The sequence below is a fragment of the Heloderma suspectum genome, chromosome 1 (assembly GCF_057233095.1).
Source record: "Heloderma suspectum isolate Gila_16-S chromosome 1, 16-S_ref, whole genome shotgun sequence".
In the NCBI taxonomy this organism is placed as follows: Eukaryota; Metazoa; Chordata; class Lepidosauria; order Squamata; family Helodermatidae; genus Heloderma; species Heloderma suspectum.
Window position 1 is genome coordinate 380,204,396 of NC_139458.1, and position 14,982 is coordinate 380,219,377.

Genomic DNA, 14,982 nt, shown 5'->3' on the forward strand with positions numbered 1-14,982 from the left:
CGAAGAGTCGGAAGCGACTGACCGAATAAACAACAACAATTTAGATAATTATTATTATTTCTAAATTTGATTCTATACATATAAATTAGTATATGCAAATAGATGTCCTCTTTTGTCCTCTTTGGCGAGTCCTGTCCTCTCTTTTTCTTTTTTTAGCAATTCACAAGTGGCTACCCTATTAGCAGCCAGTCACAAGAGTCATCTTATTAATAAGAGCTGATTGTCTCTTTGGTTTTAAGTTCTGATTTTCTAAAATGTTGTTAGGTGCTTAGATTCTGTAACAAAAAATAGGAATGTAGATCCTTGAAGTAAATAAGACAAATACCCCAGCAGTCCACTTCTTTAATATAGGCCTGTCCTTTAAAACACACACACACACGCACCAACCTTCTTAGACATTTTCCTCAGATCAGTCTAATGCACAGTACTACAACATTTCTTGAACATGAAGATAGTACTATTTATTTTCTACTCAATTTAGGTCTCTATATTGGATTTCAACAGCCAGTTTTCCTCACTTCTCATTGCATAATCTTGTCTGTCTGCAAATTGGATTTAATGGAGTCATACCACTGGCTTCAGTAACAACTACCAACAACCTTTTGGAATCATAGTGGCCATCCATTTGTGAACAACAACAACAACAAAACTACTAAGTGTCTTCACATGAACTATTTAACTCATTTACTATCACCCACGTCTGTGCACTGACATAACATAGGCCTGCCTCACGCAACCACCATTTCCTAGTGATGGAGTGCCAAAGGCCATATCCCCAGGAGGAGAACCCACATGTTGTTTTTGTCTGGCAAACAATGGAAATAACTAGCAACCAAAAATGTGCATCCCTTGTGGGTGAAGTCAGACAATCATTTTAGGAGTGGTAACAACAGTATGTTCTTCACCTGCGGTAGACATTCATCGTTTAAACTTTTATTACAAAAGTGCATGCCAACAATCTGAACGCTGGTGTGGAAAGTTGCAACTCGTACCAAGGAGGTGTATCAGCCCTCAGACATGCCCCACCCTTCAGGCAGGTTGTCTGCTTTTTTTAAAGCAGCACATATATATTTATTCATACTTTATATAATTTACCCTTCACTTTACCAACCAACCTGCCACCCCCTCGCACAAACATTTTAAAAGCAGGTTCAGAATTGTTCAAGAAGGGAGTGGGGATTGATTCATAGCCACTTACTACACCTGGTTTGTGCGTATTTCAAACTGAACCACACACAAAAATCTGCAGAACCACTTTTTCCCCAGAGCTTGTCCCAGGACAAGAAATAGGCAGAGTTTTTAGGGCAGAGAGACAGTGCTATCGGATCACCTCCTCCAATGTTACTGCCGCTGACCACCTTAAGACTACACCTGTAATAGGATTCATATTTTAAAAACCAAGAACTTCTGGTTTCAAGCACCTTGTGATGGATGCTTATCAAAACGAATGGAAAAAAGAGTGTTAATCATGTTGGATCCTCAGTACATAGTTCCAGGAGGCCATGGATGGGGTGAAGAGGAACAATAAAAATACAATAAAAACAAAAAGATCAAATATTCTCTACAGGAGAATAATTACCACCAACACCAGGCCTTCCCTGCAGACTTCTGCCTGGCAGACCGCCAGTCCCTGCAGGACCAGGCCCCCAGGTACCGAGCCAGCTGTGCTGCTTCCACCTGCCCCTTCCTGGAGGGGCTACATAAGCTGGCTGGCTGAGGTGGCCTGGGAGAGCCAGGGCCTGTAGGAGAAGCTGCCACCACCCAGGAAGAGGCGGGCCTGCTGCTGGGCCGCCGCCGCCGCTGCCGCCACCACCACCACCACCACCACCACCACCACCGTGGACTCCTGCCTGGCAGTATTTTAAAGGGGATTTTTTAATTGGGTTTTTTTTTTTTCAATTTTGGGGGGATTCTGTTGTGTTTTAGGGGTGGGTAGCCTGCCTGATTCATCCAAACTGGCATTTCTCATGATGTACTCTGCATATAAATTAAATAAGCAGGGCGACAATATACAGCCTTGTCGTACTCCTTTCCCAATTTTGAACCAATCGGTTGTTCCATGTCCGGTTCTTACTGTTGCTTCTTGAAGTGAAAGAGGAGAGTGCAAAAGCTGGTTTGAAACTCAAAATTAAAAAAACTAAGATCATGGCATCTGGCCCCATCACTTCCTGGCATATAGAAGGGGAAGAAATGGAAGCGGTGACAGATTTTATTTTCTTGGGCTCCAAGATCACTGCAGACGGTGACTGTAGCCATGAAATTAAAAGACGCTTGCTCCTTGGGAGGAAAGCTATGGCAAACTCAGACAGCATAGTAAGAAGCAGAGACATCACCTTGCCGACAAAGGTCCGCATAATCAAAGCTATGGTTTTACCAGTAGTAATGTATGGCTGTGAGAGCTGGAATATAAGGAAGACTGAGCGCCGAAGAATCGCTGCTTTTGAACCGTGGTGCTGGAGAAGACTCTTACAAGTCCCCTGGACTGCAAGGTGGTCAAATCAGTCCATCCTAAAGGAAATCAACCCTGAGTGCTCATTGGAAGGACAGATGCTGAAGCTCAAATATTTTGGCCACCTAATGTGAAGAGAAAACTCTCTGGAAAAGACCCTGATGCTGGGAAAGATTGAAGGCAAAAGGAGAAGGGGATGGCAGAGGATGAGATGGCTAGATAGCATCACTGATGCAATGAATATGAACTTGAGCACACTCCGGGAGAGAGCGGAGGACAGGAAGGCCTGGCATGCTATGGTCCATGGTGTCACGAAGAGTCGGACACAACTTAACGACTGAACAACAACAACAACAACAACAACAGCCTGCCTGATAGGAGGGAGTGAGGGGGCATGTGTCCACCTGACGGAGACAGTGGAGGGAGTGCTGGGGGCCAGACTATACCGAGGCTGGGCGGCAGGTGCTGGCGGGGTGCTAGGGGCAGGCCATGCCAGGTAAGGGGAACAAGGGAGAGATGCGTAACATCCCTTGTTCTGGACCTGCCTAGAACCAAAGGAAAGCTGGGGGAGGCGTGACTCCATCTTCTGGCCTTCATTTGCTGCTCTGCAATGCCAGGTCTGTTACCCAGAAAACTTCCCTCATCCATGACATGATCCTGGATGAGGGTACAGACCTGGCATGTATTATGGAGACCTGGCTGGCCGAGGCTGCTGTTCCAACTTTTGTGGCCATGTGTCCAGCTGGATTTTCGTACGCACAGCAGCCGAGGGCTGGGGATCAGGGAGGGGGAGTGGCTGTTATCTACCGAGAGTCCTTGGTCTTCACCAGACCCCCTCTCTGGGAGACCAAGGTTGCTGAGTGCATGTACTGGAGGTTGGGCCCAAAGGGCAGTAGTCTGGGGATTCTGCTCATGTACCGTCCACCCCGCTGCACGACTGACTCCCTGGCCGAGGTGCTTGAGGTGGTCTCTGATGTGCGTATGCAGTCCCCTAACTTATTGGTGTTGGGGGACTTCAATGTACATTCAGAGGCCGTCCTCACGGGGGCACCTCGGGACTTTATGGAGACCATGGCATCCTGGGAGCTGCACCCTGTTCTAACTGGGCCCATCCAGGTAGCCGGTCATGCGCTAGACCTTGTGTTTGTTTCTGGAGAAGTGGGGAGTGATCTGGAAGTCGGGGGTATATCCACCCCCCCCCTTGTCATGGTCAGATCACTATCTGGTGACGTTGGACTTCTCGGTTCCACAACCCCTCCGCAGGGGTGGACGACTCATTAAAATGGTCTGCCTCAGGCGTCTTATGGATCCAAATGGATTCCTGAATGCGCTTGGGGATTCTCTGGAGCACACCAGTGGCCACTCGGTCGAGACCCTGGTGGGTGGATGGAATGCTGCAATCACTGGAGCATTAGATCGGGTGGCCCCGAAATGCCCTCTCCCCCTGAACAGGGCTCGGACTGCACCATGGCTCAATCCGCAGTTACGAGCTCTTAAACAGGAGGTGAGATGGCTAGAGCGCCGGTGGCGGAAGTCTCGTTCCAAAGGCAATCAGACATGGGCTAGAACTGTATCTTCAGCCTATCACGTGGTGGTGAAGGCAGCAAAAAAGGAATATTATGCTGCCTCTATCGTGACCGCAGAGTGCTGTCCCAGGAGGCTGTTCCAAGTGGTCCAGAGCCTGGGGATGTCAGAGAATTTCGCCACAAATCTCAGGGAGGCTGAATGCCAGCGCATTTGGCCCCCCAAAATTGGTGGTGGAACGGTCTTCCCCCCCCGCCCCCCCCAGGATAGGACTTACCTTTGGCGAATCTTCCTGGCGGCGGTGGCTCCGGCGGTGGTTCGGCAGTGGTTCGGCGGCGGCGGCAGCTGCGGTGGCAGCTGCGGCGGCAGCTGCGGCGGCCGGTCTTCCGACCGGCTGCCGCCACTGCCATTTCCAGTTAAAAAAACAAAAAAAACAAAAAAACATGATAGCAGGCTACGTAAACACTTACGTAGCCTATCACGGCTAGATTTTTTAAAAAACACAGTGATAGGCTACGTAAATGTTTACATAGCCTATCACGGCTGATTTAAAAGGGAAAAAAAACCCGCGCGTACGCAAATGGCGGTGCCCATGGGCGCTGCCATTTGTGTTCCTTATTTTGGCATGTCTTAGTCTATGTAAACATTTACATAGACTAAGACGGCGAAAATAAGGGGAACGCAAATAGCGTAGCGTCTACGCTATTTGCATTCCCCTTATTTTCGCTGTCTTAGTCTACGTAAATGTTTACGTAGACTGAGACGCTCCAAAATAAGGAACGTAAATGGCGGCGCCCATGGGCGCCGCCATTTGCGTACGCGCGTTGTTTTTTTTTCCATTTAAATCAGCCGTGATAGGCTACGTAAACATTTACATAGCCTATCACGGCTGACTGCAGGAACACAAACGGCGGTGGCTACGGCCACCGCCATTTGCGGAGCCGGCCGGCCAGGATTCGGGGGGGGGGAGGGATGGAGCGCCTCCCCCCCTGGCCAGAATTTCGGTGGGAGGGACGGAGCACCTCCCCCCGACCTCTAATTTCACCCTTCAAAAAGGTAAGTGACTTTCGTACATCCCTACTGGTGCCTGGTCGGTCCAGTGGCTCCGGAACCACTGTAGCATTCTAAGGCCTCCTGTGAGGCTTTGGCAAGGCACTTTGTGGATAAAATTGATCAGATTAGGAGTGTTATTCCGTGTGCTGTGGATACAGTTAGTGAGCAAGAGGCGGTCTGTGGCAAACCGGTTTTGTGGGATCGGTTCCAGCTTCTTCCTCCTGATGAAGTGGACAAGGTGCTTTCATCTGTAAGGCCGACCACTTGCTTACTTGATCCTTGCCCATCTTGGCTCATTATGGGCTGCAGAGAGAGATTGAGTGAGGGGATCAGGGCGGTGGTGAATGCCTCCCTTGAGGAGGGAGTGATGCCATCAGCCCTCAAGGAGGCAGTGATAAGACCACTCTTAAAGAAGCCCTCCTTGGATCCCCAAGTTCTGAACAACTTTCGCCCAGTCTCGAATCTGCCATTTTTGGGCAAGGTGATTGAGCGGGTGGTGGTGATGCAGTTGAGGACACACTTGGAAGAAACTGATTATCTAGATCCATTTCAGTCAGGCTTCAGGCCTGTTGATGGGACAGAAAGAGCCTTGGTCGCCTTGGTGGATGATATGAGGAGGGCTCTGGATAGGGGCGAATGCTCCTTCTTTGTTCTCCTCGACCTCTCAGCAGCTTTTGATACCGTTGACCATGGTATCCTCCTGGACCACCTGGAGGGGTTGGGCATTGGAGACACCGTATTGCGGTGGTTCCGGTCCTTCCTCTCTGGCAGGTACCAGAGGGTAGCACTGGGAGAGGAGGTTTTGGACCCGTGGCCACTCACTTGTGGGGTGCCACAGGGTTCCATCCTCTCCCCGATGCTATTTAACGTCTATGTGAAGCCACTGGGGGCTATCATCAGGAGGTTTGGGGTGCGGTGTCATCAATATGTGGATGACACGCAGCTCTACCTCTTGTTCAAATCCTCACCAAGGTTGGCCATAGAATCCCTGTCCAAATGTCTGGAGTAGGGTTGGCGGAGAATTTCTCCCCGAAACTTCGGGGGGCCGAGCGCCAACGTGTTCAGCCCCCCGAACAAGTTTCGGGGAGAAATCCTCCCCCCCCCGCCCCCCCCCCGGGACGGGACTTACCTTAACCGAATGTCCCTCCCGGTGGCTGATCCGGCCGGCGGTTCGGCGGGTGTTCGAGCTATTTGCGTTGCCCTTATTTTCGCCGTAGTCTACGTAAACATTTACGTAGACTACAGCGACTAAGTAAGGAACGCGAATGGCGGCTCCCTATGGGGGCCGCCATTCGCGTACGCGCTTTTTTTTTTTTTAAAGTCACCCGTGATAGGCTACGTGACGATTGACGTAGCCTATCATGGCTGACTTTGCAGATCTAGCCGTGATAGGCTACGTGAATCATCACGTAGCCTATCAGGGGGCGTTTTTTTTTTTTTTAACTTTCGCGTTCGTGGCTGGGCGAGGCGGGAAGCCTCCTCCCCAGCCTGAATTTCGGCCGGGCCGAGGCGTGAAGCCTCCCCCCCGGCCTGAATTTCAGCCGGGCCGAGGCGGGAAGCCTCCCCCCCCCGGACGGAACTTCGCGGGGGGACCAGCAAAGAGCCTCCCCCCCACCGCGAACGTCCTTCGAGGAAAGGTAAGTGACTTTCGTCCACCCCTAGTCTGGAGACAGTGAGTGGCTGGATGGGGAGGAATAAGCTGAAGCTGAACCCTGACAAGACCGAGGTACTTTTGGTGGGAGACAAGAGGAGGGTGGGGGATGTTGACCTGGTGTTGAATGGGGTTCGGCTACCCTTGAAAGACCAGGTCCGTAGCCTGGGGGTCATTTTAGACTCCCAGCTGTCCATGGGGTCTCAAGTGTCAGCTGTGAGCTGGACAGCGCTGTATCAACTCCGTCTGATACGGCAGCTGCGCCCCTACCTTCCCAACCATCTGCTCCCATCGGTAGTACATGCCCTGGTCTCTTCTCGTTTAGACTACTGTAATGTGCTCTACGTGGGGTTACCCTTGAAGACAGTTCAGAAGCTGCAGCTGGTACAGAACGTGGCAGCTCACCTGATTAAATGCAGCCACCGGCGAGATCACATCACTCCAGTGCTGAAGGAGTTGCACTGGTTACCAGTTGTTTTCTGGGCCAAATTCAAGTTGTTGGTTTTGACCTTTAAAACCCTACACGGTTCCGGCCCAGCCTGTCTCAAGGAGTGCCTCCAGACAGGCTGCTCAACATGATTAGCCTCGGATGGCCTTCTCTCTGTCCCATCTCTGTCAGGACAGCTAGGCTGGTGAGGACGAGGGAGAGGGCCTTCTCTGTGGTAGTCCCCACTCTGTGGAACTCCCTCCCTAGGGAACTCCGCCATGCCCCCTCTTTAATGAGCTTCCGCTGCGCATTAAAAACGTGGTTGTTCAGGCAAGCATTTGGGGTGGGTTAGGGTATTTTGTATGATGTTTTTAATGTAGAATTATATTGTTTTAACTGTTTTGTTGTTGTACATCGCCCAGAGTGGCTAGGTGACCAGCCAGATGGGCGATTATTAAATAAATAAATAAATAAATACAATTAGCTATTCATACCCTGCTTTTTGACAACATTTATTGTGATTTATTGTTATCTATCTATCTATCTATCTATCTATCTATCTATCTATCGTCTGTCTGTCTACACATACACACACACACACGTACCACACAAACACACAAATGTCTTAGCTGGTTTCTGGGTTTTTTTTTTTAAGACAGAAAGGACAATGTTCTTTTAAATATATAGTTAGCTCTCTGTTACTCAGTCCAATATTGTGTTGGCTGAAAGGTGTCAGAACTAAATTCATTTCTAAAGGGGGGAATCATGTGCTTCACTAAAGCAAACAAAGATAATTGGTTGGTTTACCAAGAATATTCTAAGAGCAGGATAGCACCACCAAGAAGAAAAAGAAAAAAGTGACTCAACCATCAATTTATCTTGTCTTGAGGGCACTGCAATATGTTAAGAGGAATCCAGTTTCCACAGAGCCTGACATTCATGGCCAGAGCATTCTGTGTGGCGCCAGCATTTGCCTCTAGCTGGCTGGTCCCTTTCTGGCTCCTGGGAGGTGCCGCCTTTTCAGCTTCCAAATGCTGCTATTCCTACAGCTGCCAGGGATACTGCTTTGCCCTGTCTGTCACCACCATGCTGGCTGGGCCCATTTCTTCAAGTGCAATTACACACTTTCCAAATATCTATTTGGTGACAGATTAGGCAGCAAGCTGTGAATAGCTAGCCAATTTAACCCTAGCCATAAATCCTGGCAAATTGTATGCCTTACGAATCTTTAAAGTCAGTGCGTACTGGAAGGAGTGTATGTGAAGAGACAGGCCCTGAAGGCCAGGGGTAGTTCTGGAAGCCTAAAGGCCTGGCAAGGGGCGTGTGTGTGTGTGTGTGTGTGTGTGTGTGTGAGAGAGAGAGAGAGAGAGAGAGAGAGAGAGAGATGATGACTTATCTAGAGGGGAAGACCTGTGAGGAGAATTAGAATCCTGAACTATGTGACCAGGAGTTGAGAAATAAAACATCTGTTGTTTTCCTAAACCAAAGCACTGCTTTCTCTGAAAAATAACCTTCCTGGCTGAGCTACTGTAGTAGGCCACGTGTTATACCTGTCGAGGAAGGGTTTGAGAGAAGAGCTGGAGAAACACTTGTTTAGCAGCCATTGACTTATGGAAGGTATATACAAAGGAACTTTCTAACAGGAAAACAGGAGCATCATTTAGGGAGTTCAGGGGCAGCCGTTATTCCTTCACCCCGGAGTTGTAGGCCACAGGCATTCCTCAGAAGCACCTTTCTTTTGGGCCAGCTCACTGGTCTTGGGCACTGAGTGACAATTATAATAAAACACTTGAATAGGTCTGTGCACCAGGTATGCATACCAAAGACACACATTTATTTGTTTTTAAAAGAGTTGTCACTGCCTAACCTGTGATGATAACATTACTATAGTTATGAGAAATTTTAAAAAGTAACCACAAGAAATGTTCCTAATATATACTACATATGTTTGAGTTTTGTTGTTGTACTTGCAGTTGTTACTATTTTACAATTTAATCTTGCATATAATTTAAGAGTGGCCAGTATGGAAAGGAAATCTTCCTCCTGTGCAAGCACCGGGTCATTACTGACCCCTAGAGGAATGCCGCTTATGATGGTGTTTCCATGGCAGACTATAGCGGGGTGGTTTGCTATTGCCTTCCCCAGTCATGACTACCTTTCCCCCAGCAAGCTGAGTACTCATTTTACCAACCTCGGAACAATGGAAGGCTGAGTCGACCTGAGCCGGCTACCTGAGACCCGGCTTCCGCTGGGATCGAACTCAGGTCGTGGGAAGAGTTTTGGTTGCAATACTGCCGCCTACCACTCTGCATCACATGTGGCCAGTAAACCTTGCTGAAAATCCTACCCCTTAGAGAAACCTACCTCCCACCAACACCTAGAATCTGTAATAGTATTCCTACAGTACGCACATCCAGAAATAAAATCTGTCACGATTCCCTCTGTTTCACAAAGCTGACTTCAGAACACAGTGCCCATTCCTAAAGTGAGGGATGGACCAACTATCACTGTTGTTGAATAAATACCACACGCAACAGTACAAAACAACAGCTCTCCAAGCACAAGGAGCCCCAATGATGAAGCATCTCAGCTCCAGTGACAAAGCATCAGAACACAAATGAGTTAAGCACCTGTGCAAGGAGAAGGTAAGTGTAATTGCTTAATTATCTATTAAATTATTTCAGGTAATCATTTACAACTCATAAGTTATCAGCTGAAGCCAAAACAAGGGCACAGCAAAGGAAGCAAAATCCCAGAAGGCTAATTCCTTACAAACTTACAGCAGGGAGCTAAATCCCATTGGAGGAATCCAGCAAGAACTTACAGGTCTTGCAGCCTTGCTGTAACAGAGATTCCTGAGTGGTTGAAGAGAATCCCAAACACATCTAAATTAATCCCAAACTTAGAAAGCCCCTCCCCCCCTGCAGCAATTCATATGTCTGTATTGACAAGAGCCACTGTACAGAATGAACTAGTGGAAGAGTCTGTTTACAAACAAAAAAAGAAGTGTAGGCTAGCTTCAGTTTGGGCTCAGTGTAGGCTCAGGTTTTAGGCCTTAAAAAGCAGTTCTTTAAGTGAAGCACAGAAAAAGATTTATCCCAAGTGAGTAAGCACCTGTTCGAGTTTAGCAACAGGCTGAGGAAGCCAGGGCAATAAACTCTTCCTTCCCTACTCATAGTCAGTAACTGTAAATAAATAACTATAAATAAATTCCCCACCTTCTCCTAGTAACAACTTAGTTTTCCAGGTAAACAAACCCAATAATAGCAATAATAATAACAACAACAACAACAACATAAACCAGTTATCAAGGCAGAAAGTAGGGCTGTGGGGGCTATCCAGTGTATTACACTGAGTGCCACATGAATGACTATCTGCCTGCTGGACAAAAATTGTGGGTGTGTGCTCGATGTAATGAGTGAATTCCTGTTTCTCAGAGAACAATTTCCTTGAAGCCAAGGTTGTTGACTTGGAGAAACTAAGAGAGGCAGGGAAGTTGGTGGATGAGACCTTCAGGAACCTAATAGCTGTGTCCCACTCCCAGGGTGACAGCTTCTCTGCTGTCACAGAGAAGGGGGTCTTGGGGAAGGAGGGTGTCATTCTGAGGGAGAGGGAAGTGATCCTTAGAAGGGACCATTCCTTAGAAGATGAGCAAATATCCTCTCGTGCCAAGGATGTGCCTTCTGGGGGAGGGGGGCTTATGGTAGTGGGAGATTCAATCATTAGACATATAAACAGCTGGGTTTGTGATGGGCATGTAGACCGCATGGTAAATTGCCTGCCTGGTGCGAAGGTTGTGGATATCACGCATCATCTAGATAGCCTAAGAGCTAATGCTGGGGCAGTCAGTAGTCATGGTCCATGTTGGTACCAATGATGTGGGGAAATGTAGTTGTGAGGTCTTGGAAACCAAATGTAGGTTGCTAGGTAGGAGATTGAAACCCAGGACCACCAAGGTGGCTTTCTCTGAAATGCTACTTGTTCCACACATAGTACCAGCTAGACGGGGCAAACCTGAGGAGTCTCAATGCATGGACAAGATTGTGGTACAGGGAGGAGGGGTTCAGATTTGTTAGGCACTGGGGAACATTTTGGGACAAGCCAGGCCTATACAAGAGGGATGGGTTCCACTTGAACCAAAATAGAACCAGACTGCTGGTGCTAAACATAAAAATATGGCAGAACAGGTTTAAAACTAAACCCTGGGGGAAAGCCAACAAAAGCTGGGAAGCATCCAGTTCGGGTTAAATCATCCCAAAGGGATGAAAATGAAAATGTTTTTGATTGCCCAAATGTAGAAGGGGAGGCAATAAACCATGAGCATATGGTGAAACAGAATAGCCAGTCAAAGAGGCCTAAGTGCCATAGCAGAAGATGCACACACCAGAGACATCTGGGAAGGGAAACCATGCATAGGTGTTTCTATGCAAATGTTAGAAGCCTCCAAGCCAAAATGGGAGAGTTAGAGTACCTGTTTTTAAAGGAGAACCTAGATATAGTAGGGATGTATGAAACTGACTCACCGTTTTGTCCGGGGTCATTTGCGGTGGGGGGGGAGGTGCTCCGTTCCTCCCCCCCAAATTCTCCCTGGCTGGCTCCGCTCCGCGGCGACTCTGCGGAGCCGCCAGCTGGGGCCACCCATAGCTGGACTTCTGGCTGCTGGGCTGTGCAGGGACGCAAATGGCGGCTGCCATAGCCACCGCCATTTGCGTCCCTGTCTTTTGCCGTGATAGGCTACATAAATATATATGTAGCCTATTACGGCAATAGGCAGGAACGCAAATGGCGGCTGCCGTAGCTGCCGCCATTTGCGCCCCTGTCTTTTGCCATGATAGGCTATGTAAATATATGTTGCCCAGGATCTATGTTTCCCAGGATCTACTAGTAAGAGATGTAAATGTTGTTGAACCAGTTGGAAACAGTGACTGCAGTGCTATCTGATTTAGGAGTGGAAAATTGCCAAGGAAGTCCAACACAGTCACATTTGACTTCAGAAGAGGAAACTTCTCTAAAATGAAGGAACTGGTGAAAAGAAGTTGAAAGGGGGAGTCAAGAGGGTTAAATCCCTTCAAAATGCTTGGAGGTTATTCAAAACCACAATAATAGAAGCTCAACTAAGATGTATACCACGAGTTAGGAAAGGTAGCATGAAGTCCAAGATGTCACATGCTTAATGAACAGTGTCAAGGAAGCTATTAGAGAAAAGAGGGCTTCCTTCAGAAAATGGAAGTCTTGCCTAAATGAGGTAAACAAAATGAAGCACAAACTTGCAAAAAGGAGATGCAAGCAGACAATAAGAGATGCAAAAAAGCATTCCTTTAGTTAAAGGAGTACTAAAGGAGGATAAGGAGATTGCAGAGAAGCTAAGTGAATTATTCTCCTCTGTCTTCACTGCAGAAGATATTGGACAGATACATGTGCCTGAACTGGTATTTTCAGGAAAGGAATCTGCGGAACTGAGGCAAATAGTGGTAACAAAAGATGACGTTCTGAACCTTATTGACAAATTGAATGTAAATAAATCACTGGGCCCAGATGGTATCCATTCTAATGCTCTTAAAGAACTCAAATATGAAATTGCTGACCTTCTAAAGAAAAATATGCAGTATGTCCCTAAGATCAGTCTATGTACCAGAGGACTGGAAGATGACCAATTTAACACCAGTTTTTAAAAAGAGATCCAGGGGGGAATCAAGGAAATTACAGGCCAGTTACCTTAACATCTGTTCCAGGTTAATTGGTTGAAGACATAAATAAAGATAAAATTAGAATGCATATAGAAGGACAAGCCCTGCTGAAAAAGGTGGCTTCCACAAAGGTAAGTCCTGTCTCACTAACCTTTTAGAGTTCTTTGAGAGTCAATAAACTTGTAGAGAGGGGTGATCTGATCAACATTGCTTATCTGGACTTCCAAAAGGCTTTTGACAAAGTCCCTCCTTAAAGACTCCTGAGCAAATTTAGCAGTCATGGAATAAGAGGACTGGTCCTCTTATGGATCAGTAACTGGTTAAAGAACAGAAAGCAGAGAGTAAGAATAAATGGTAAATTCTCCCAGTGGAGGGATGTGAACAGTGGAGTCTCACAGGGATCTGTATAGGGACCAATGCTTTTCAACCTTTTCATAAATGATGTGTAATTAGGAGTGAGTAGTGAAGTGGCCATGTTTACTGATGCCACCAAATTATTTGGTGTGGCGCTCCAAAAGGATCTCTCCAAGCTGGGAGAATGGGTATCTAAATAGCAAATAGCAAAGAGTTCAATGTAAGCAAGTGTAAAGTGATGCACACTGGGGCAAAAAATCCCAACTTCAAGTATAACCTGATGGGATCTGAGCTAGTGGTGACAGACCCAGAAATAGATCTTGGAGTTGTGGTGGACAGCTTGATGAAAATGTTGACCCAGTGTGTAGCTGCTGTAAAAAAAGGCAAACTCTTATGTTAAGCATAATTACAAAAGAAATTGAGAATAAAACTGCCAGTATCATACTGCCTTTATACAAATCTATGGTGTGACCACACTTAGAATACTGTGAACAGTTCTGGGGCATCTCTACACCAGCCTAAAATCCTGCATTTAAAATGGGGCTTTCTTCTTCCATTTTAAATGCAGGAGCACAACTCCCTTTTTCACCTGCTTCCTTTCCCCCCTCCCCTCCCCTCCCCCCCCTTCTCCCCGTATCTGAGCCTTCCATTATCTTTCATTGATCTCGCGCCTCTTCTTGCCACTTTCCCTCTTTTCACAGAGGGAACTCAAGCAGAACACAATGGAGTAATTTGATAGCTCATTTTCTGCGATCTATTTAAAAATGGAACAAAGGGCATTTTGTGCAGGAGATGCATTGGAGGTTCACAGCATCATGTAAAGAGCCCGCAAACTTCCGTGAAGAAGCAATCTCAATCACAGGATAAAAGCTCTGTGTGAAGAAAGCCCTGGTCACCTCTCCATATATATATATATATATAGTAGAGCTGGAAAAAGTGCAGAAAAGGGCAACTAACATTATCAAGGGGCTGGAGCGTAGGGATGGACGAAAGGGACTTACCTTGTCCCGCAGCTTGCTTCGCGGTGGGGGGGAGGCGCTTTGCTTCTCCCCGCAAAGTCCAGGTGAGGGGAGGGAGGCGCCCCGCCTTGCCCGGCCGAAATTCAGGCCGGGGAGAAGCGCCCCGTCTCCCCGGCCGCGAAAGAAAAAGTGAAAAAAAAACACAAAACCCCGTGATAGGCTATGTAACGATTAACGTAGCCTATCACGGCTAGATTTCCAAAGTCAGCCGTGGTAGGCTACGTAAATCGTCACGTAGCCTATCACGGGTGATTTTTGGGGGAAAAAAAGCGCATACGCAAATGGCAGCGGCCCATGGGCACCGCCATTTGCGTTCCTTATTTTGGCACATCTAGTCTACGTAAAGATTTACGTAGACTATGGCGAAAATAAGGGAACGCTATTTGCGTTGCCCTTATTTTCGCCGTAGTCTACGTAAATCTTTATGTAGACTAGACGTGCCAAAATAAAGAACGCAAATGGCGGCGCCCATGGGCCGCCGCCATTTGCGTATGCGCTTTTTCTTTTTTTTTTCAAAGTCACCCGTGATAGGCTACGTGACGATTTACGTAGCCTATCACAGCTGACTTTGGAAATCTAGCCGTGATAGGCTACGTAAATCGTCACGTAGCCTATCACGGGTGTGTGTTTTTGTTTTTACTTTTTTATTTTGTAATGGCGGCGGCGGCAGCCAGTCAGGAGACCGGCTGCCGCCCCCGCCCCCGCCGAACCGCTGCTGAACCGCCGCCGGGACCCGCCGCCAAGAGGGACATTCGGCCACAGTAATGTCAAGGGCTCCTTGGAGGCCTCTCTCAGTCTAATCCAGTAGCCAAGTCCAG